Source organism: Molothrus aeneus, chromosome 26 (genome assembly GCF_037042795.1).
Source record: "Molothrus aeneus isolate 106 chromosome 26, BPBGC_Maene_1.0, whole genome shotgun sequence".
NCBI lineage: Eukaryota > Metazoa > Chordata > Aves > Passeriformes > Icteridae > Molothrus > Molothrus aeneus.
Window position 1 is genome coordinate 4024872 of NC_089671.1, and position 20621 is coordinate 4045492.

General features: G+C 44.4%; 1 protein-coding gene across 2 annotated transcripts in view; it reads left to right on the forward strand.

Annotated features, from left to right (window-relative positions):
- Window positions 1-10944: 10944 nt before the first annotated feature.
- The window catches only part of TEX2 (testis expressed 2), a 46320-nt gene continuing 36643 nt past the window's right edge, over window positions 10945-20621 (forward strand). The window contains exon 1 of one of the 2 annotated variants that reach the window (XM_066565956.1): window positions 10945-11055. The gene's annotated coding sequence lies outside the window, so the exon portion shown is untranslated. Of the gene's footprint in view, window positions 11093-20621 lie in introns of both variants that reach the window. The other variant, XM_066565955.1, reaches the window with a different exon arrangement.

The window sequence follows — 20621 nt, forward strand, 5'->3', positions numbered from 1 at the left end:
CCCACCAATTAAACTGAACGCAATACAGTATCAGTACAGATTTAAAATGCTAGCACATTTTGTTGTTTAGAATTTCGAGGCCTTTCTGAATAGGTGAAAGCAGAATAAACATCACTTCTGCAGTTATTTGGGAGGTAATAAGCAATTTGACATATCTAAGGAATCACAAAAAGTGGGGTTTATTGCCTTCATGCTATGAAATGTTCTACTGCAAATCACAAGTGCTCCCATTAGAGAGCTGAGCAGACATGAGAATGTCACTTGCATGGGAGGTTTCAGCTAAATGTGAGCATTTATTTATATAGGTAATTTATTTTTTCACCAGCCACAAACATGCTGAGTGGGAAGGCTGAAAAAAATCCTCACCATTGCAGAAAATAATCACTGTAGTTAAATTCTAAATGTAATAGCAAAAGAAATCACAATTCCTTGGGGAAGGAGTCACAGCAAAGTCTGATAGAACAGCAGCATGAAGCTGAAATGAAAGATTGGGCACAAAGCAGCCACGGGCAAAGCTGTCACTGCAAAGGCTCTTAGGCTCTGCCCCCATCAGCCTGGATTTGGACTAATGCTGATTGTTAGAAATGGACCTCACACTGCTTGGACCACGTTCCCATGGTTAAGAGGAATTCAGATCCAACAGGTATTGTTTGAGAAGAAATTCCACAACTAAACTGTTAGTCATAGTAAAGATGGATTCTGCCTCTGAAATGAATAATTACCAATATATTTCTATGTAATCCTTAGGGTATAAGAGTGGGAGATGAAATCAGGGTATCCTTTGGGGCAATGATAAAAAATGTAACAATTTTTTCACTGAACAAAAATCAGAAATGACCAGTGTGACAGTTCATTGTCCTCTGGTTACTGCCCTGATTTTTCTATAGTTGTCTTTTTGTCTTAATGTTTTATTCAGGAGATAAAAGAAGATCTCAGCATGAAGGCTCAGTACAGTGAAGAAAGAAAATAAGAAGGAGATGAAAGGAAAGACAGAGGGGAATGAGCAGGGCTGGTGAAGAGAAATCCTCCAGACTGTGGAAGGTTTGGAAGAAAAAACCCTTCAGTCCTGTTACCTTAACAGCTCCACACTCCATGGTGTTGGTGCTGCTCTGGGGAACAGGCTGTGACAGAATCAGCACTGTGGAGGTGGCTTGTCCCAAATATTCCTGTGTTTATCATTGTCAGGTGACCACTAGGAGAAGCAGAAAATAAATATGTTAACAAAAAGCCCAGCTGCAGGTAATGGCACCACTGAGCCAGGTTTCTGCTCCTGGGTGGGGATGTGCAGTCCTGAGGCACTGAGGGGCCTGTGTGATGCACCAGCCTGGGCTTCAAGAGAAAACATCCTATTCCACTGCTATTCAGCTGGCATAATCCAAGCCCTGCTGGGTGCTTGCAGAGGAGCTGTGACTGCTGAAATCACCTGTTCCCACAGAGCACTGTCAGCTCCTCAGAGGGAGAGCTTGGCTTTAAATCCTGCGCACTGCCTTGTTGTTTATTCCTTGTTTAACTACATGCAGGGCCAAGACTCCACTGTGACTGACACAATTCCACTTTGCAAATCAATGAGACAGCACCACAAGGGCAGAAGAGTCTGTCCTGAGAGCTGGTGCTGCTCAGAGCCCTGAGTGAGTGCAGTCCTCATGGAATTAACCTGAGGCAAACTCCTGAGCTCCCTGGGGCTCTCCCAGCCTGTCTCACTGTGGGACCTTCTGCAGTGGCTCAAGCTCCAACCAGCTTAGGAAACTCTGCCTTGTGTGGGGAGAAGTGCTTCAAGCCCTGATAAAGAGGGCTGCTGGTCTGTCCCAGGAGCAGAGGGGACAGAGAATTGTCAAAGATAGGACAGAGATGAGAGCTTTGTCTTAAGTGGGCCAAATCATGGTATTACTGCAAGGGGTGAACTTGGCATCCCTCCTTGGCTGTGAGAGTGTAATAGGAGAAAAAATTGTCAAGTCTATTAAGATATGGTCAGAGTGTAAGTCAATTAATGAAAATTACAGCCATACAGGTTATTAAATTAACATGAGATTGTCAATAGGAGATATAGATTGCTTTTGAATAATTTTAAATTATTTAAAGCATGATGAAAATCTCACAGTCTCCCATAATGCAAAGCTTAGGTTTGATTTTATTACTGATTTTTTAAAAATATTTTTGCTTCAATTTCATGCTGATTGAAGGAACAGGAGTTTTGAAGAGCATTCTTATTAGGAATGCTGAGAGCTGCAGGGGCTGTTAGGAGGCAGAAGCTCAGGGGTGGCTGGAGGTGAGCTGTGATTCTGCAGTGTGATCCATGGCAGAGCTGCAAGCACAGAAAGCCCAGGGTGAATGCAGTCCTTGCACACAAAGTGATGGATCACATTTCTGGCACTTCCTCAGGGCGGCAAAAACCACTCTAAATGGGCTTACAGCACACACTGGCACTGTTGAAAAACTGGTTCTACCTGTGAATGCTGAGTCTGAAACAGCCTCCAGATGATCTGTTCACCCTGGCTGAGAGTCAGGGACCTTCAGGCAGCAGAGAGGGGAAATTTGCAGCCTCTGAAGAGAGATTCACATTCCTGCCAGGAGCTGGGAACCAGTTGATCTCTGCAGAAGGATGGTATGTTCAGCGTGACTGAAGGTATCAGCTGGCTCAGCCCTGGAGGCTCAGAACATTGTGTGCACTGCAGAAATCCAGTTTAGTCATGGCTGGAGGGAGGCAAGGGCTGGTCTGTTGGAAACAACCTGACACACACCTGTGCTTTGTCAAACAAGAAACACTGAAAGGGGTGTTTTACCTATCATTTCCTTTTCCTTTTTTTTCTTGAAGCTAATCTTTTCCCACTGAGTTGCTTCCTTTCTGACTGTTCCAGAATGAATCACACAGCCCTACATGTCTATCTGTATTCCCAAGGGGATGGTGGAAAGCAGACCTGACTAATGTCCCCTGCAAGGAGAAAATGATAATTGATGCTTTTTAATTACAAGTTTCCTGCATTAGGGTCTAGTTTTTCAGCTTATAATCATTAAGAGTATAATAGAGACTTTAGTAAATTGTTGCTTTTGCCTCTTTTGTAGCATATGTAGGTCAGATTTTCATGCATAAGTTATTATCTCTGACACACTAATGAGTGCACTGACTGCTGACAAAGGTCACATCTGTGTTTTCTTCATTGCATACAAACATGGAGAGGGCTGTGTGCTCCTCACTGCTGTGTCTTCTGGAGTAATTTCACTGGTCCAAAATCACTTGGTGCTTTTCACAAAGCACAAATCACAAAGCTGCTTTACACCTGCTTTGTCCTTCTGTCACTGAAAGAGGAGGCTGAGGGCAGAGGAGTGTCAGCATCATCATGGTCCCAGCACTTGTCCCCTTCATGCATCCCTGGCTTCTCAAGATCTGTGCATTTGCAGTCAAAGGGATGAAGTTGCTGCCTTTCCATGAGGAAATGAATGGAGCTTTTATGTCCCATCTTTGACCAAAGCACTTAAAAGGTTTTATGCCCAGTAGATTGTTTCTAATAGCAGGGAAAATTGATCACTCAAGTACTTTGATGCAGCCCTTTTATTAACAAAGAAAGTACGAAATTCTGTTTCCTCTAAAATCAGAGGAATCAGACAATATTCTCTTTCTCTGCATGCAATTTCAATCATTTTAGCCAGCACTTATCCAGAAGCACTTTTTTATTCTCAAGGTCATTCTTGTAGGGCTCATCTGGTTCTGCTGGTTTGGAGAGAAGGCTGCTCCTGTAGGAGCTGGGGGCTCCCTGTCACCCCAAGCACTGCCCTCCTCCCTGCATCTCCCAATCTCTCTGCATCTCCCAATCTCTCTGCATTTTCCAGCTGGCAGAAACCTTGAATGAGCCAGCTTCCCCTCCAGATCTGCCCTTTTACCGAAGGATGGCTGTTCCTCTTTCAGCTGCCTGCCTGTGTATGAGAACTTGGTTGTTTTTTATGCAAAAGAATATCCAGTGAAAGGCAACATTAAACCTGTTTGGGCCTGGGAAGCTTTGCCTAACTCTGTTAATTTGGGTTACACAGGCAGTGTGTGGTTGGCATTGTGCTGATGAAGAGTAAGATCTTTGCCCACTTATTGTCAGTGACAAGGAGCAGGAATAAGTGATGGAACTGGGGCAAGATGAGGTTCTCACTGCCCAAGTGTTTTTGTTCCATACTCCCCTTCCAAAAGAGAGAAATACTCCTTTGACCAACGAGCAGGATGCATTGCTAATAGCCATTGGAATTTCTCTGCATTTCTTGCCCTATTTATCATATTTAACCTTGGATTTATTTGTAGAGAACTGTTCAGAGAGTCTTGTTTAACAGAGGAAGAAACCGGAAGAAAGCCTGGGCATGGTGTTTTTTCTTGCAATATTGCCCTGGACATTTTCCAATCTGTTAATGGATGAACACTGACATCTAAACCATCCCCAGGGGAGGTTCAAGATCCATCTGACTTCAGTAAGAGGTTCCTAAATAGCTGTAACAAGCCTATACTTCAAGAGAAATAAATTTTGCTATTTTTGAAACATGCAGGTTTTGGAAGGCTTTGAATATCAAGATTAATTCGGTCTCTAAATGCAGCATGGAAGGTGATTCTTACTCAAATCTGGAAGGTTTGAATATTGTCTGGAATCTGGATGTTCTAAAAGCTTAGATGTGTTTAATTTACTTTTTATTCCAGGGCAGACTCTGCACGTACATATCAGATTCCTTAGTATATCTCATTGGATTTTTGTGGAAAACATACTACATTATCCATCAGCACTTGAAATTTTGACTCAGGAATTATTGCTGGATAGATTACTGAGCAATGTTATTGAAAGATTTAATGGCACTCTGAGAAAATCCCAAGGTCACATGGAACTAGATGCTGCCCTGCTCAGTGTGATGCTGTTTGCAGAAAGTGGCAATAGGGGATGGCTGCAGGAGCTGGACAGAAGGGTCAGGGCACCTGGGCAGGTTTGGAGACTGGATTATGCATCAGGTCATAAAAATTACACAGGGAAGGTGAGCAGAATATTCTCAGTGCCTCACAAGAGCATATCTGAGCTAAGAGGCTGCTCTGCTCTCCAGTCCTGCCACTGAGAGTCCTGTTTGGAACCTGTCCCTTTTCATTGCCTATAACAGATATCCTAAGGAGCACAGGTTCCTTATTTAGCCACCTGAATGATTAGCACAGTGGGATGTTATTTAATAAATCTGTGTGCTGAGATCTTCCTCCTAAAGTGCTAAAAGAGGATGTGAAGTCCAGAACAAGAATTCAGTTGTGACAGGAGGCACTGGGAGCTTTTGGCTTTGGAGGCTGGGTCAAGATCTGTTGGAGAAATGGGCCAGGATGGAGCTGCCACTGGTGGTTGGCTGTAGGGAGAGCAGGGAAGGATTGAATCTTGGCTGTGGTCATTTTGTGTGACTGGACAGGCACTGAGTGCTCTGTTAGAGGCAGTTCTTTAACCTGGGAAAACACCAATCCTGTGTTTGCTTTCAAAGCTGGGCTCTTGTTTGTTCCAGGGTGTGACTGCACCTTCATGTTCTCATTGTTCAAGCCCAGCCTACCCAGCAAAGCTCAACTGGAAAAAGAAGATGTGCAGATATGGGCCATGAGGATGCTCAGTGGAAGGTTATAAGTTACTGTCACAGAGACAGCAGTTCCTCACACCTCTGAAGTTCATGTAAATAAAGGTTCTAGCAACTTTCAGGTTTGAAATTACAACTGCACAACAGCCTAAATTATGTCAGCCTTATGAAAACAATGCATACTGTTTACACCTTCAGAACAGGGAAATGATCCTGACCACCTATGCCTGTTCTCCATCTCAGCTGGAAAAACCAAGGTCAGTGTTTTATCACTCTTTTGTAACTAAGAGTTCACTCCATGCTGCCATTTCTGATTCCATTTCAGTGGGTATACATTCAGCTCTGGGTTGGGTGTTAATGCTCTCAGAACAAAAACAGCTAAGCAAGATGTGGCTGTTTTTATGAGAGTGATGTTTTGATCTCATGCCAGCACAATCGAGGAACAATTCCCATTAAGTCTATTGATGTGAGTCTTTCCTTGAAGGGGACACTCAGGGAACCTGAGCTGAATTATATTTTAAAGTAGATTAGTTAAATTCTATTAAGACCTATGCAGATATTCATATTCAGAATTAAGTGGCATTAATCTGATTTAGTGTACTTTACTTGGAAAATGAAGAAAGCTAAATCAAATGAAGGCCACTTTGAGTAACAAAACTCACTCATGTAACTTTCAAGTCACAGGTGTTATTAATTCAGATTAATTTCTCTTACTTTCCCTGTGAAAACAAGGGGCAATAACATCACCATCAGAGACAGGCAGACCATGTGTTCTCCTTCTGCCCTCCAAAAAAACATTATGGACCTCCTGACAGTTGGTTTGACTTGTGGATCTAAAGGCTGCTGTTCATTTCTAGTCTATAGTCAATGCTCCTTTCCCTTAACTAACCATTTAAATTAGGCCCATCAGTGTAGAACCACAGCATCTGTCCAGGCAGGAGCAGGAGGTGCTGCTGCCTGGTGTTAATGCTCCTGTGCATGTGGAAAACTTGCAGTGTATGTGGCTGATTTAAACATGTATCTTCAGCTGTTCTGTAATGTCAGAACTAAATTTACTTGTAGATTTAAAATAGGTGAATGATTTGGCAGCTGAAAGGTCAGGACATACTGTTTATTTTGTGCTTTGCTTGTCCTGATTACCAGAAAATGGTGTGTAGCACCTGCCATTGTTGCCAAGGCCCTGTGGTGCAATACCTGCACAGACAAACTGCAGCCCTGGTGCCTCTGTATCCCCAGCCTTCCTCCAGCTTTGGATTTTGCCACAGTTGCACTCTGGAGCGCTCCAGTGCTCAGCCACAATATCCTCCCTCACCAAGGTCTCGGTGGAGGGAGGAGTATTGACTTCTCCACCATGTGCAGATCAGATTTCAGGCTTTTAGAGTTTTGTACATTTGCCAGGTACACTGAAATACAGACACCAGCTCCTACAACCTTGCTGTGACTTTGGCAGCAGGCACGTGGCTGTTCTGGGTGGCCCAGGGACCTGTCCCTTCCCCTGTGATGGGTGGCATCACTGCAGGGGTGCTCTGGCCATTTCCCCAGTCTGGATTCAGTGTCAGGGAGAGACAAACCCACGTGAGAACCATCCAGAATGTTTTGCAGGTCTGAGAGAAGCCGGTGCAAATTCCCAGCACTGAAACCGCCTGATCCAGGCTGCCCTGCAAGCACCTTCCCTGGGAGCTGCTCTGCCTCTGGGGGTCACCTCGGCAGCACCAGCACACCCTGACAGGCTCTGCACACCTGCCTGGCCCTGCTTTGGCCTGTCCTGTGACTCCACCTGAGCTCCTGGCAGCACCAGAGGCTGTGCTGGACATGAGTGCAATTTGGAACCTCCTCTGGCTCTGGCAATGTGTCTTCTCTGAGTGCAAGGACTTGAGCAGCTGCATAGAGCTGTTCCTCCACAGATACTTGAGAGTCTAGATGTCTTAAATAAATAAAATTTTTAAAAAGGAAAAAAAGAGGGAAATAAGAAGATCACAAGGGCAAACAAACACTAAATTCCTGTAATTTTTTAATGTTGTTTCTCTCCACCATTCCTTTGGATATGGTGGAGATATTCCTTTTATTTCACAGCTGGATTTGAGACCTGCCTCCTTTTGTAATTGAGGAGTTATGAATGCTCTGGTCTAGCTGACAAGGTGATGATCAAAGGTTGGACTCAATAATCTTGGATGTCTTTTCCAACCTTAATGATTCTGTGATCAGCTTTAAACATGAAGCAGCAATAAAAAAAACCCAAACCCCAGAATAAGGTGCTTTAGCACAGGAAGCAACAAGAGCTCAGAATTTCTGCAGTTCCCAGGGGATTTTAGAAAAAGAGTAGCAGATTTGGAGGCAGGCTTGGGGAGCCGAATGGGGAGGGCATGTCCAGGCTGTGCCCCTTTGTGCCAGCAAGGAGCCAGGCCCAGGGGCTGGGATCAGTGGGGAGAAGGGATGGCGTGGAGGACAGGATGGGCAATTTGCAAGTTAGACAATTCAGATCCAAAGACAGCAGGGAAGCCACCGGCAGAGAAAGAATCTGGGAGGTGCTGAGAACACTCTCACTCATTTGAGAAGTAGAAGATGGGCCCACAAGAGCTGTGGAAGGAATGTGGCTTTCAGGAAGCTCATACTGCTCTCCACACCCTCAGTCAGAGCCAGCTGAAGCACTGGGAAGCCCCAGCATTGCCAGTCCTTGTTGGGCTCTGTACACACTGGGTGGGCTGGAGCCTTGTTTGGGTTTTCCATGCTAAGCTTCTTTCCGTTGTGTTTGATGTTGCACTGGTAACAACCAAACAAACCAACAGTACAGCTGCTCTCACACACACAACCCTGTGTTTGCCAAGACTCACACGTTCAGGCTCAGCTGCTGCCTCATTCCTCTTAAAGCTTCTCAGCATAGAACTGCAAGCAGGGCTGTCCTGCAGCTCTTGGGTCTTCCCCAGGATCTGACAGCAATGGGATTTGTGAAAACCATGTGGAACCCCAAAGCTCATGTAATGTTCTTTTCTCACAAAAGTAGAGGCATTAAACTGCCCTGAGCTGTGAAATACTGATGGGGGCATTATAGAGAAATGAACTGAGCTTCACAGTAGTTCTGGGGGAGAAATATTACCACCTATTATTTTACAGCCTGCTCAAGCACTGCTTTTAAAGGTTTTTAATGTCTCCTTCACATATTCCAAAAGATTAAAGTAATTCTTTTCAAAAGCAGCTCCTGACTGTAGATACCTGTTTCTGGAGCCTGCAGGCTGCTGCTTCTCAGAATGACTGTATACATGGGATACTGAAATATTAAAAATAAATAAGCATTACTTTATTCTCTTGTCTTTTTGTAGGATAGGTGGAAGGTAGATAATCCAACAAAAGGATTTACTCTTACAGCACTGAGTGATTCAAATATTCTGAGATTTTTCCTTTTGCCTCCCTTCCACCAGACTGGAACTTGTCTTTAGAAGAGGATTCCCATGAAGCCCAGAGTGTGGTACCCTGGTCAGGCACAGCTTGTGCCCAGTTTTTCCCAGTGGCTGCTCCAGCCTTTGCTCAGCATGTACCATGCTATGGAAGAAGCCTTTGCTGAGGGCCTAACTCCAGGTGCACAAATATTTATCTTGAGGTCAGGAGTTCTAGTCCATGTGTTGCCTAAGTTACATGCAAAGAGAGGGCAGGAAAAGCTTCAGAGATTCCAGTGAGTTGATTGTAGTTTAATACAGCCAAAACCAACCTGTCAGCCACAGCTTCAGCTGTAGGCTCTGTACTGCAGGGAAAACCTGTTGTTAAGGAAACAACCATTATCTTATCTCCAGACTCTGGAAACATTAACATCAGCTTTGTATAAGGATTCAAAGTTCTTCCTATATACAAGGACAGCCATGAACAGAACCATGTCTGAGATGAATATGTGTATCTGTATTTCAAATAGAATGTTGTCTTTTTCATTAAAAAAAATTAAGACTAAATTGAGGTTCTGCAGTGACACTCACACAGTGCCGTCTTTTGCTGGGTTCCATCAGTTCCTTCAGCTGTGACCCTTCAGACTGCTGAGTTTATTGCTTGGACATCCAACAGCTTGAAGGCTCTGACCATCCATTTGGTGAGCTCAGGCCATTCCTCACTGAAGCAGATTTTGGCAGGTGCTGGCTGCTCCCAGTAACTCTGATTTTTCCATTACATGCAGGAATCCTGCTTTTAAAAACAGAACTCAGAGATGCCTGTGAATAATTCACTTCCACAAGCACTGAACTATTGCTGCCATTTATTGAGAGAAGCAGTCTGAGTGCTACCTGCATCTACTTCTGACCTAGACTGCAACCCCTCTATGTGCCATGTGTGTAATGCCTGGTGCAACAGCACCCCTGACCTCAGCACAGCTACAGCTGCAGGTAACATAGGAAACTGTTTGAAAATTAATAATTTATGTTTAACTCTTCACAATGGCTAGTTTGGAATAATTTGAATTCTGCTCACACATCTCACTAAATATTGGTTAGTAAATAAATTTTGTCCCATCACCTCATAAAGTATCATAAATTTAAAAGCTGGTATGAAATAAAGAGTCTGAAAGATCTTGCAGGATTCTTTATGTTTTAATTCAAACTGAAATTATTAAAGAGAAGATAATTGGCACAGCCAAATTAACCCAAGGGTTGACTAAAGAAACCTGGGCCAGCATCAGCCTGACCCGGTGTAATGCTGTAATGTCATCATTAATTGCCTTCAAAGGCAAGAGCAATTAAGTAAAGGGTAAAAGCAGTAGAAAGGCTGTAATTTGTTGCATAAGACCATTATTGAGAAAACAACCTTTTGACACAGAGAATTAATTTTTTTTTTCTCTGTCTGCTGCAAATTGGGAAATATGAAGGGTAAATAAAATGACCTCTGCCAGGGCAGGTTTCCTGGGATAAGTGCCTGCTCGGTGAGGGAGCCGATAATTTTTGGCCATTTCTGCACTGTTTAGATCCCAACCAGCTCCTTTCTCTGTGCCTGGTCGCGCACACGCTTCCTGCCGCAGCCGCTCCCCCAGCGATGCCCCGCACCGAGCGCCGCGTTCCTGGAACGGGCGGATTACCGGGGCGGCCCTCACGGGGCGCGGGAGGCTCGGCACGCCCGGGAGCGGCTGGAACCGGGAGCGGCCGCAGCTCCGCACCCGCGCCGGCCGCGGGCCCGAGCGGCTCCTCACCCCGGGGGCCGTTCCGAGCGTCACCACCACCGGCCGCTGGAACACCGGCAGCGCCCGAGGGACGGACAGGGCCGCTCCGGCTGCCAGGGCTGCCCCTGTCCCCCTGTCCCTGTCCCTGTCCTCGTCCCCGCCCCCGCCCGCCCCGCTCCGTCCCGCCCCGTCCCGCCCCTCGGGCCGGCGCTGCGGCGGCTCGGGCAGGCCCGTCCCCCCGCGGGGCCCGGATTGGCGGCGCCGCCGCCTCCCCGCCGCTGCCGCCGCCCGGCGCGGGCAGGAGCGGGCAGTGCCATGAGCCGGGGCTGAGGCGAGGGGCTGGGGCAGTGCCGAGAGCCGCGGCTGAGGTGAGGGGGCCGGGCAGTGCCGAGAGCCGCGGCTGAGGTGAGGGGGCCGGGCAGTGCCGTGAGGGCGGCCGGCAGCGCCCGCCGGTCCCCGCGGGCTGCGGGCAGGGAGGAGCGCAGGGGCCGAGGGCGGCGGTCGGGCCGGGCCGCGGGCGGCTCCCGGGGCCGGGCAGGGCGGATGGCGGCCGGGGGAGAGCCGGGAGCCCGCGGGGAGCGGGGCCGGTGCGGGGCTGGGCGGGATGGAGCCGCCGCTGCTCGGCGCGGGAGCCGGGTTTGCCGAGCCGGGGCTCCCGCTGGGCAGGAGCTGCCGGAGTACGAGCGGCACCTTAAAAACAAACGACAGAGGAGGCGGCAGCGGTCGCTTCTGCTGAAACCGGGGGAGAATTTTTCAGTTGGCTTTTGCCACCAAAGGCGAGAGGTTTCCTGTCTACTAAAATTGTTTCCTCTCTCTTGCCCCAGCTGTCGGCTCCTTGGTTTCTGCTTCTCTTGTAATTTTCAGTGTCATCTGTGTTATCTTCATTGCAGTTCAGGGGCTAAACCCGTATACTGTGTCTCTTCAGCGTGTGCTAAAGTTCCTCCTGAATGTTTGTGCTGAACTTCTTGGTGATTTGTGTCTGTCAGCAAATGTCTTGAGGAGCTCCTGATCATAATTTTGGGAAATGAAGTATACAGCGGAGGTTAATTGAAACTTTTGTATGCCACTTAAGTATTATAACCATAAGATAAATTAGCGTAAGTCTTCAGTGCTGTGAGATTATCTTCTGTTAAGATGCTTTGTCATACTCCTCTTTTAAGATGATATTGCCTGTGCAACTCAGGAAAAATAAGGGGTTGCAATTTCAGGGGTGTATATTTTTATGAGAAGATGTTGTCATTTTAGTGCTGAAATAACTTAATATTCCTAAATTGAATAAAATTCACGCAGTGTGAGTTCTCTGTTTTGATTTTCTTGGAACTGAAAATTTGCTAAATGAGAGGTAAAAGGACTTTACCTTAAGTGTAAAATGATAAACTAGTGACTTGGGATGTTTAAATTGACTTTTAAAGACTCTGACGTGATGCTGTTTTATGATTTATGAGAGGTTACTACTCTGACTTCTGAGCTGATCCAACGAGGTGCTGAGTTGTGGGTGGCACATTAATTGTGCTCCAAGTAGGTGCTGAGGCTTGAGGTGGTGTTTCTCAAGCAGTGCAGGTGCTTTCTCCCTTGAGTAAAAGACCAAGAAGTTGATTCTGTGCTCAGAGGTGTCTTACACTGGAGTTTGCTGGGGTATGATATAGCCTGGGAGTTGTACTGGCAAGCTGAATGCTTCTCTTGTGAACAGCACTTCTGGTCCATGCAAAGACCTTATTGAAATTACCTATTTCAGGAAAAAAAATAAATCCAAAGTTAAAACTTGAAGAAGGACATGGCCCAATAGTGTGTATTAATTACGTACTTCTTTTTGTGTGATAACAACTCTTAAGACTTCCAGCTTTTAATACCAAATACTTAGTTGTTTCTAACTAAAGAACTTCTAATCCAACTGTTTTTCAAAGTAAAGAATGTGGAGCAGGAAGCCTGAATATAATGGGTAATGCCCGTAATTTCTCTGTTGTGGCAGGTGTGTAAACAAAGTAATGGGAGTTAATGAAACTTACTTAGCAAATACAAGGCTAATATAACTGAAATGCATTTAAAATCATGGAGCTAGAGGACTGAGGATGCATTGTGGCATTGAAAGAGCTTTTTAGTTGATCCATTTGGGGACTGTGCTGCTCTACCCCTACCTTTTGTGCCAACTCAACCAATTCTCTGTGATGAAATCAGAGTTTCTCCTGTACCACATCTGGAAGGCCACCAGAGTTCCATTGTGTGGGTGAAGGTGACCAGTCACAGGCATGGCAGTGGCCATAGGTAGGGACATGTTCCCCTGTCCTGCTCTCCAGGGCTGAGCTTTAGCAGTTTCTGCCTGTGAGATGAAGAAATTGTGGTGCTGAGTGTGCAGAGTGTAACTGAAACCTGCCCAGCAGCTGAGGACAGTGAAGGCTGTTTATTAGGATAAACTAGGTTCCAAAAGAATGGAGGGGAGGGTAAGTAAATTCTGGTCTTAAACACAGTCTTGGAGCTTGGAAAAGTCCCTCAAATCTCTGGATTTTTATTATTTTTCTTTGGTAAGCTAGAAACTGTGGTATCAGATGTCCACAGTAGTAATGCTAATTCAGTGTGCTCTAAAACATTTATCCATGAATAAAGGCCTCATGTTCTAGAAACCCTTACTGCCCTAAATGAAACAGTCAGATGACAATGTATGCTGGAAAATGAGAGCGTAATGTAGGCTTAGAGATTAGAGAAAAAAAGATAAGAGTTAATACTGTGAGCTGTCATGAGTGTGTACTTTGTATTAGAAGAGATGTATTCAGAGTAGAAACCGACTCTGGAAGTGCACAAGGGTTCCACATGTGCCTGATAAAGGACATGAACATTTTTAAGTAATGCAAAGTGGACACTTGAAAGGATGTCTTGTGCTTTCAAGGCGGAGGAGGGTGGAACACTGAGCTACTGAGAGAACAATATCATATCAGAACTGTTGATACAAAAAAAAAAGTGTACCGCTCCATATTGTAGAGGATTGTGCTAAATGGTTCAGATTCACAAAGTAAAGGGTTTGTTTTGGGGGGGTTTTGTACTGCAAGTGGTGAATTAATCATCTCTGCTGGACAAAAATCCCAATTAATGTGTCATAAAAATATATGATCAGCTGTTCTTGACAGAATCGTGAATTATCTCTTCTTGGAGGTCGCTTCTATAAAGCTTCTGTTAACATGGCAAGCACAGAAGTTTGAAGGCAGAAAGTTAATAATAATTGATCAAAATCCCATTTCCAGCTAAAGACAACAAGACCTGAAGGTTGTGCATTGGCTGGGAGGATTTACCCTCACCCAGCAGCCTCAGCCCCTGTTCCTCAGAGCATTGTGAGGGATGAGGGTTGACCTCCTGCAGAGATAGCACTGAAGTAGTATCCTCTTCAGAAGAGCTCTAAGTGAATGGATTTGCTTGGATTTAGGCCAAGCTTTGTGTATCACAGCTCCCAAAGTATTTACATACTTGACAAATGGAATTCTAAGTCTTTTTAAGGTGATTTTTATGTTCTTTAACACAAGTCCTTACTGGAGTTTTGCCCTGGAAGCTGCCTTGTGCTAACTTGGTTTCATGAGTTTGAGTCTGTACAGAGCAAAATCTCCTCTCCTTGGTCAGCACGGTAACAATGCAACCAGTGTAGTGCAGGACTCCCAGTCAGACCAGTTCAGTAATGCAGAATCTGCCTCTTTCATCATTTCCTTTAATGGACTCCTTGATGACCATTATCTCTGAAAAATAAAACCCAAGCGTCTTAAGTTGGAACTGCTCAATTGAAGCATCTGAGAGGCTTTGCTTGAAGACTTCCTGTGTTAGCCACGGTCCATCTTGCTTCTGTTGGAAGTGGTGAGGGAAAGGAAGCAGAGGAGCAAGTTTTGATGGTAGAGTAGGTCAGAGTGACTGAGGTGCCTGCAGTGTGCAATAATCCCTGTAAGTTTTGCTGGTGTTTTTATTTCCTGCTTCACCCTCTGGGAGGAGAGAAGTTCCAGGGTGTTGTGTTACTTACCAGTCATATTTATTCTCTGGGTACTGTTGTCTCTGTTGAAGACAATTGTTAGTGTCTGTGGAGGGACACGAGAATATAATGATAAAACAGGGTTTATTCTCTGAACTTGCCTTTCTGCTCCTCAAAACTCTCACCTCTCTGTTCATTATCTTTCCTATTTGTGTTAACTCTCTCCTCTCCTGACAGTAAAGTGTGTTACTCTGCTGTGCAAAGTCCAAATCAATACCCAGTGCAGTTGGGGTTCTAAAAGGGAAGAGGACTGATGGACAGTGGATAACAGAAGATCAATAAACATGGTAAACAGTGGTGTTTCCCCATAAAGGCCAGGAGGGCAGCAGAAATGAATCGTTGTGTGAACCAGGCTTTAATATTCATTACCCTGTGTCTCAGTGGTTTATAAAGTGTTGTGCCCTCTGACCCTGCTGGTGTTGGATGACAGGAATATTGCAGGAGAATGTCCCTTAGTGCTGTGACTGTGTTGTTGTCCTGCAGAATTGTTATCCTGGAGCTGTGAGAAGATGGGATGCTCAAGCTTAGAACAGGATCTCTTTCAAGAGTATGAAAATAGTTATTCAGGCATTGGAGTGCTCTTTTAAAGGATCTCTTTGGTCAAAAAAATTGCTATGTTGGGTTTTATTAGTGGAAATAGAAGACAGAGCTACAAGACTTTAGATCTTACTCTGGATTTCATGTGTTTTGTTTAAATTACGTTTCTGTTGTAAAATAGGACTGCAAAATTATAAGCACAAAGTTATGGACTCCTTTGATACTGGGAATTTCAAAGCAGATGGGAGAGGAGTGAAATGTGAATGTGACCTGTCATGACTGCAGTAAAGTACTGATCTGAAATTAAAAAGAGAGATGTAAAAACATGCTATTTCCCTGGAAGTCAGCATTAAGACTGAGAAAAGAAAACTGTTTTTATGAGCCCAGACAGGCTGGAAGAATGAGGGTTCTGTGTGGGGAAGGAGCTGGTGGTGCTCACACGCCTGTGTTGTGGGAGCTTGGGTAGGAAATGTCACCCAGCATGTGACATGGAGAGGCAGTGGAAGCTGCCTGAGTTGTGCTGGCTGTCTCCTGCCTGGGAGCTGCAGCCTGTTCTGCCTCCTTGTCCTCTGCAGCCCCCAGGTACCCAGAGCCTGCCTGCCCTGGCTGGGCTGTGCCAGGGATCCGTCCCAAGGAGTGATGCCCTGCAGGAGCAGGGCATTGCAGAGCATTGTTCCCACAGCCCTGCCTGCGGGCACCTCCCCCTGCTTGTTCCCATCTCCCTGCCCCACTGTGGCCAGGGCAAGGTGGAGATTCTCCCTGGGTGCTTTCCAAGCCAGGCATTGCCATTCTGCTTGCTTAATATGTATCTGGCATCCCTGTTGCCTGGAGTGGCTTCGCTTTTTTCCTCATACTCTTGCGTAATACTTGGGGTTGGTCACATAAATAAATGTACTTTGGTGGGAAATGGAAGTGATCTGTACAACTCTTGACGTGTTTGGAGCTGCTGTGACGTTTGATAAGGCTTATCTTTGTAGGACCTCCTCAGTAGCATTTCTTTTTGTCTAATCATTTCCACACTTCTTCCTTTTGAACTTAACTTGAAGTATTAAACAAAGGAATTAGGAGAAGTGGAAAGAACTAAGGGGGAGATAATCCTGAATGTCTGTCAGTTCAGAAGCGTGCTAGTTAATAAACGCTCTGCCAGGTTTTGAATAAACCTTCTGAGCACATGTGTGACAACTTTACAAAAATGTTTTTATAGAAAAGAAAAAAGTGTTACTCTTCTATTTTTATGTTATTTTTAGTGAGTAGCAAGAGATGTGGATGGAGAACGGACCAGCTGTGCATACAAACTTTCTCCTATTTTGTAATTCCCTTTATTCCCTTTTATCATTCCCTTTTTGAGAACAGGTTGAGTGTTCCCAGAAGCCTTAACACTGCTGAGAGATTTCAGGCAAGCCAAAAGCAGTGCCTGACAGTTTCAGAAAACTCTGTGAGTGTCTGAAAATTTGCATTAAGAGGTGTGTTATATTTAAAAGTGTAAACATTCAGTTTTGTGGCTCTCCATTTCTTTTGTCATGCAGCTTTAAGATGTGGATTGGCAATGGTTTTGGAGCATTAAACAGATTTTACGAGCTTTTCTGATGAGTTGGGCCAACTTTCCAGTTTTACTTTTAAATCCTGCCTACATCCTAGCTATCATTCTTTCTTCCATGTTAAAACTTCACAATTGAAATGATAAAAATGAGTAAATAGTGGTGCTGCCCTATGGTGGTTTTGCTTTCTCGGGATGTGGTTTTTTTTGCTTTCTCGGGATGTGTCTGCTTCTTCCATCCAGCTGCCCTAAGCAATGCATTTACCAATGAAAATACCTTGGACTGACTGCTCTGCAAACGTCTTTATGGACAAAAATGGGTGAGGTGTGATCAGTGGCTCCTGGAGCCTCCTCCTCCATAACCCCAGCCAGATCAATGCTGGTTTGTGTGGTCTGTTCTGATCTCGGGCTGCTGGAGAAGGGAATGTTATTGGCATAACACTTCTGATCCTTCATGGAGCTGGGAGAGCTTTGGAGGGGGTGTGGAGGCTGTTCCTCATTTGCACAGAGAGGAGCTCGTGGTGAGGAGTGGAGGTGAGAGATTTCCATCCCATGAGTGCATTTCCACTTGCACTGCTCAGTTCAGTTTCCCCAAACGAGTGACCAATGTTGTCTGAAGCCTTTGTTGTGCAGAGCACAGCAGAGGCAGCTCTGCAGGGATGGGAGCACCTTCCTCACCCTGCAGTCCTCACTATTTTGTCACCTTACCCTGGAAGACAGCCTGAGCTGCCACTCCTGCTTGGCTTCTCAGCCCTGACCTCTCTGAGCAATTAAAAGCCTCGTTTACACCCCCACACCCTGGGTATGTGCTGTGCATACCCACAAACCTGCTCGTGGTGCTTGTAATTCAGAGCTTGGCTCTCTGGTAAACAAATGCCTGGTGGATGAATTCAGCATGGATATAGAACATTGCCCTATGCCTGAAATTAGACTTGCCTGCATAATTCTGTAATTGGACAAGGCAGGATATGGCTCAAAGACACTTATTTCCCTTGCCCTTTTGAATCCATCTGGTGGCTTTTGCTGTTCTTTTATCTCCCAGCAAATCAAGACCTTAAAATTGATGACCTAAAATTAATTTCCTTGAAGCTGCTTTAATGACACTTCCCTTTCTGTGTATGTGTGTGCACAAAATGTAACCCACATAGAGGGGAGTGCATTCACCCTTAACTGTTTTTTAGCTGGTTGAGACTGTAGAAATTATTTCTAAATGCAGTAGTAGAAACTTTGATGGTGCTGAAGGCATTTCCTGGACAAATTACACTGATGATACCTTTTTCTTGAATAAAAAATATAGGATTAGAAAGGGAAGACTTTAGCTCTTTTTTACAAGGAAGTAACCCCAAAGGAGAATGACAACAGAGAGTTTGCATTAATCCAGCTTGAATGTAAAGTAGAACTGGAGTTCTTAAAAATTCATTAAATTTTTTTTAAGCTGTTCATATTGCACTGTGGATTCAGCAGGTAACTGGTGAATTTTGGTGTGTATTGCTACAAGACACCCACCTGCTGACTTTTTTACTTTTCAGCTTGTGGAGTTGTCATGAAATTCCTGCAGAGAGCTCTGCTGATTAATATTCTCAGAAGTGAGATCTGTGTGTGTGTTTTACAGCTCCCTATGTAGCTGGTCAAAATTCAGTATGTGCTTCTCTGAAATAGAGTTTTGGAGGAATGATTTCATTTACAGAAGTCCCATTGTACTGGTCTGCCTTCCACTAAGTTAAGGACCTGTGTCTGTGTGCTATGACTGAATTATACCATAGAGGAGCAAATGTTGAGAGAAAATGAGTAATGGGTGAGAACACTTCTCAAGCAGTGCTGAAAAGTTCAGAAAACCTTTAACGAACTTAAACCTTTTAAGGAAAATTTTATTTTTCTTTAATTTCACACTGGTGGCCTGGTTCACACAGGGAATGACCGTGTTGGGGTAGATCCATGCTGCTGAAAAAAGAAGAGAGGAGAGCTCTGTTTATGTTCTTCCCAAACTTATTTTGTTTGTTTGTTTGTTTTGAGTATTCACATGACAAATGATCCTTCCAGGCTTGTTATCAGTGCCACATTTTGAGAAGAAAAACAGAGTGGGAAGGATCCCCATATGCCCAAGGACCTCACTTTACCCACTCAGTGTACTGACTTCCCTTCTCCTTAGGAGCAATACGTGCCTTTACATTCCTGTGAAATGATCATTTAAATTCAGAATGCCAGCAAAGCTGGGGATTTTTTTCCCATCTATCTCCCATGGTTTCTTAGCAATTAGGCATAAAAAAAAATATGTTGTGGGAGGTGCTCATCATTTTCTGACTCAGTTGGTTACAATGGGAGTCAGGCCTGTAAAGCAGCTGTTAAGGTCAGGCAATCTGTAATTGACCTGTCAGATGTTGCAATTAAAGTGTATTGCAGCTGTTAGAAATAGGAGTTACCTCCATTGCTCGTGAAAAAACCCAAAAAGCTGCCCAAAACCAAACCACCAGAAAGCTTTCATATATTTCAGTGATTCATTGAGTACTGCTCTCTTCTGTGTGTAATGCAAGAAACAGAGGGGAATGCAGATGGAGCTGCTGCCTTTGATTTCAGTGCTGTTTGTGGCAAGGCCTCTTTCATGTCCTGAATTACAAAGTCCAGGGAAAATTGTTGCCAATGTCTGTCAGTCAATAAGTTTACACCTTGAAATGCTCAGAGTCATAAATACTGTGGGAAAACTAAGAAAATGTATTTACATGAAAACACATGTGGGAATGTTTTTTGCCTTAATGCTTTTGTGGATTTTGTGAAATAGTAGAATGTACTGTAATAGAATAACTAGGAATTGTATAGGTGCTTCAGCCCTGTGCACTTGAGTGAGTGTTTTTGTGTCTGTCTCACAGTCCAGTGTTTTTAATCATAAAATACTTAAGCCACTCTTTAATTCAAAATTAGTCATTGAGCCACTCTTTAATTCAAAATTAGTCATTGAGGGATTTGAAATGTTTGTAACAGTTGCAAGGCTCTAGAGGCTTTTGACAGCTCCCCAGAGCCTTTATGTCATGACAGCCAGTTGGGAAGCTGGGGAGCTCTGAGTTGCCTGTCCTAATGCTTATATTGAGCCTCACTTAATATCTGTGCTCATTGAGGGTCTACAGTGGTTTTGTGTTGTCTGTTTTCTTGGGTTTTTGCCTTTTTTTTAATAAGCAAAATGCTTTGTTCTTAGCATGGTAAAATTCAGGTCGTTTGGGGCCATCTGAGCTCCATTTCAGTGTCTTGGATGTTCCCCTGTGCTCATCACTGTCCTCCAGCTGAAAAGCCACAGTGGTGCTGAACTTTGCATTTTAGTTTCTAGATATCTGAGTTGAACATAAATCTGAATGAGATGAGTGTTGCCTTAAGCAGTGAGAGAAATGTCTGCTACTCGCCAATTCCAAATCTGACATTTTATTTTCTGGCTACTCTTAGCACAAGGACTCTTTAGAGTTTGTTTTGTTACCCTTCTATGGATCTTTCTATGAATTAGAAGTTGAAGTATTTTGTGCACTGAAGCTGTCATCAGTAGTTTATATCTCTGCACAGTTCTTGCTAGAAGATGTGTGATTCTAGAGCTGCATTAATGTGGTTCACACTTTTGCTGTTGCTGCTTTAAGGTGTTAGTGACTCTTTATGATCTTGTTCCATAATCTGTGTGAGCACTGCTCTTCAGTCAGGTAAATTAGAGCAAAATTTTTCTAATCCTCCTAATAATACTGAAACTAAAAATAACATGATTACCTGCACAGGGCTCTCAGAGAAGTCAGGAATTCTAGTCCATTTTCTTCCAAAATTAGATCACAAAGAGCTTTTCTGTTCTTGTGGTGCTGATTTATGTTTCTTTTGTAGTTTCCAGGTAGCAG